The sequence below is a fragment of the Stegodyphus dumicola genome, chromosome 2 (genome assembly GCF_044657685.1).
Source record: "Stegodyphus dumicola isolate Sdum_Otavi_A_Nest chromosome 2, ASM4465768v1".
Taxonomy (NCBI): domain Eukaryota; kingdom Metazoa; phylum Arthropoda; class Arachnida; order Araneae; family Eresidae; genus Stegodyphus; species Stegodyphus dumicola.
In genome coordinates this window covers 228,025,104-228,029,249 of record NC_140769.1, presented here as the reverse complement: position 1 = coordinate 228,029,249, position 4,146 = coordinate 228,025,104, and positions in this window count along the sequence as shown.

Here is a 4,146-nt window from a genome sequence, read left to right as displayed (position 1 = left end):
CAACAAGTGTTTGTCGCATTATTACCGATACTGAAATAACAATCTGTGCTTTTGATAGAAAATCTGTTCAACCATTAAATGAATGGCACTCCAAAGAGCAAACAAAATTGAAAAGACCATAAAAAATTCGATCAAAAATCGAGATGGTGTAGATTTTTTTCTCGATTGTAATGATACGCTCATTGTAGCGTCATAAAAGTTTTTCACTTAAACAAATTGTTAACAAAGATTATTATTTGGGAGTTTTTCAGTGTTTGTGGGAAGCAATTCGTAGATGAATTGTGGCAAGTTTACCTACAGATTTTGTTTCACGATAATGCATTTGCACGCAGCGTTCTAGTACTTTGTAAATTTTCAACCCAAAAGTCGACAAATGGGGTTCCATGCTACTCCTGATATGGCATCGCGTTACTTTTTCTTATTTCCAAGGTTCAAACTGGTATTTCCTGGGTATAGCTTTGAATCCGGGTTTTAAGCGCAGATTTTGACCCAAAAAATCATTCATCTGAAGATTTCAGATTATAGTCTAACAACTGGAAATGTTTATTAATAAATTTCAAAAATATTAAAAAAAATTAAAAATGTAAAAATTTTAAGATTAAAAGGAACTGCAATTTGATATTACTATGCAGCTTCTCTTTAACACTTGAAATATTTTAAAGGTAAGCAATTACTCTAGGTCTCCTAGTATGAAAACCAGTCCTAAGAGCTTAAAGATACAGATCATAAGTTACATTTAAAACGAGCTGTTTAAAATGGCAAAGCCAGGCGCTGGGGGAAAGAAGGAATTTTTGTTGTTATTTTATTCTAAGTTAACGCTACGGGGAGACTTATGGAAGATATTTATTTAATAAAGAAAAGACACAAATAAAAATGTAGCTGCGCATTTACTATTTCTCTAACTCGCTTTCGAAAAAGGTTTCTCACAATAAATATTTCCCTAAAAAGTAATATTTTTATTTTATTTTATCAGGATACGTCTATTGCCCCACGTCTATATCACTTCTAGAATGATTTCTTTCATAAGTAAATTCTAAAGAGCGGGATATAAAATCAGCAAAATGAAAACGATAAATACAGCTAAGAGATTTCCTTCGAAGTGTTTTAAAAAGAGATTTAATCATTTTTTATTTTAAAATTATTCTTTCAGTGTTAAGCTTAGATATTATAAAAACTACGCAAATATCTAAAAGAATACAGAATCTAACATTTCAAATTCCAGTTTAACGCCTGAGATCTGGCATAAACTTCTATCTCTATACTCTGAAAAGGGTGATAAAATATTTTAAATTACCATTATTTATTAACAAGAAACATTTAACTATATATATACATAAATGATATATGAACTAAAAGGAAATTAGAAAAAATGAAAATTATGCCATAGGGATCCTTCCTCTTTATAAGTATGATGGCACACGAATCGGCAGCTGTTCTGTTATCAGTTAAAAGAGACTAGCTCTTGTTAACAGCTTAGAAAACTCTTGTAATATACTGCCCATAAATTGGAAACATTTTCTATTTTGGCAGGACATGATTTTCTTCTCGTACTGAAAATAATAACTAAATTTGAGATATTAAAACAATAAAAAATGATGTTTGGTGTTAGAAATGGATGACCAAATTATAAGAATCCCTTGTTTAACACGATTAGTTTACCCTTGTGGAATGCCGCGTTAAATTAAATCGTGTATATTGAATACACAAATGTGTATAAGCCCCATTACACAAATATTTATAAATTCATCAAACTATTTGTCAGATCTCTTGATTTTTCTTTTTGGGCGATTATGATCTTCCAAGTATCCATCAGAGGTGTAGTTACAGGGTGCTCACTATATGTGGTCGGTACTTTATTTCAAGGATTAAGCCAAGTTCACACACAAAATTTATTACGATCATTAAACACAATACACAGCACTATATCGGTGCATATTCAAGCGTGGAGCTACAGGAATTTAGCCCTTTCGACGCTTCAAGATACACGTCTTAACACACTCAGTTACTAGAATTAACTGATTCTTGCAGCGCAATGATAGCGCCATCTACTAATCTACTAAGGGCAGAATACTTTTGTTAATTACACAAAAATGAAATAAAGCACATAATAGTAAAGCAAATTTTAGTCTACACTTTTTTAAGAGGGGAAGGGCACAAACAGTTAACTAAAGCACTCTGAACATCCTTTTCCCATACAGAAGCTCAGTGCTTTGTCATTCGAGGGTTCAACTTAAATATTTCAGAATTCCAAAATTGTATTCAGATCCAAAGTTTATTTTTCACCTCTTCAGAAATGAGATATATTTTCTACAATTACCTCACTGCTATTTCACTTCTGGAAGGATTTCTTCCATCAGTAAATTCTAAAGAACGGAATCTGAGTTTCCTTTCTCCTGTATTTCTTTGGAAATGCTTTCGAATAGCTTTAAACTAATAAATATTTCTTTGCGTTAATTATAACTTATTTGATGAGAAAATTATTAAAATGCAATCTAAAGGCAACCTATGAAGCACAGATATTAGGAAAGTAATATCCAGGCTTTACGTATTATCTTTTGATCGCATTGTGATTTTTATCATGAATAATTCCTGAAAATATGTTGATTTTATTATAAAAATATCTAAAAGTAATACTTTAAGGATAATATACTACATCTATTACTCATTTTATTCTACGCACAGTGTTTTCTCGTCTCTCGTCCTAAATCCCGATTTCTCAAAATCTTCTTTCACGAATCCAGAATTTTTGAACTAAATGCCAAAACAAGGAGAAGACACTTAGGAAGCTTTCACTATAAAAATTTCATACTTATTTAACGTCGTATGTAATTAATATCAAAATGATTTTGTTCCCTTTTTCTTTAGGAGGATTCTGCTATTGTATTGCAGAGAAGTTGGGAGCTCAAATCCTGCTTGCTCCCCACAAATGTCATTTTAATATGGGATTCAAATATTTGAAGTTAGTTTTCGATTAGCCACGAGTTGAATATTTTTTTCAGCTCATGCAACTTGTGGACATCACTCTCCACTGGGTGGAAAAAGATAGTCTACAAATCAATAAAAATGGCAAAGGCTCTCTGAAATTTATTGTATTATTGCTGGTGGTATAATTTTTGCACCAAAGAATGAATGTAAAATAACTCATTTTTTGACACATATATTTATACTTGATTGAACATATGTGTATTATGCGATATAAAATTTTAAATGTTTGAGAACCCTCGATTTAAATTTATTTGCTTTCAAATACCTATACTAAAAGTGTGTAGAATCGAAACCTTCTAGTTGTTATATACGGTGGTTTCAATACAATTAAGTTTTGTATGTTTTGCGTCGCTCTTTCCTTGATGCAAAATATTACTTACATATATTTATATTTTTTACACGACTGCAAATCAGTATTCCTAGTGTAGTATTTGCATATATTAAGTAACTTTTTTTTCATATTACAGTACAATATTCATGTAATTATTTTCCTAAGATTAAATTCCATTATTTCGAACGAAATTTGAAAAATCTAATTTTAGATACATGTGCAATTAGGCAATGTATAACACAAATATCGCTGCAAAATAGAGGACAGATAAAAGAGATATTTATAAAAAAGTCTATTTTGACAAATTTTATGACAGAAGCAAGTGTCAAACTTAGATCTTCAGAACTAAAACTAAGATCACGGATTAATATTTTTAAACTTATTTCACAATTTATGTCGTGAAATTTAATCCCATGGCTTTTAGAAAAGCCTAATATTTCATAGTAATTAAAATAAAGTGGGTTCTTTTTTCATTAGAAAAAAGCGAAAATCCACCAAAGTATTCGATTTTTTTAAAATCTCGAAAACAGCCTTAAATAGAAAAGACTTATTTGGATAGTTCTACCATCCTCCTCTTAAAAGAAAAAGACCTCAATTAGAATTCCAATTCAAATCCTCAAGTATTTGGCAAAATCTTGTAATGGAAAGCGTAGGACATATCTGATGCACAATGCTCTCCGCATCTTTAATCCCTCCCACCATCATCATCATTGGTTGCAAAAGGTCTTATTACCGTTCCTATTGGTGAAGGTATTCGAGGAGGAATGCCCCGCCCAGCTCCGGCATTTGGTCCGGAATCCGTGCCTGCCGTGAGTCCGGGAATCTGTGTT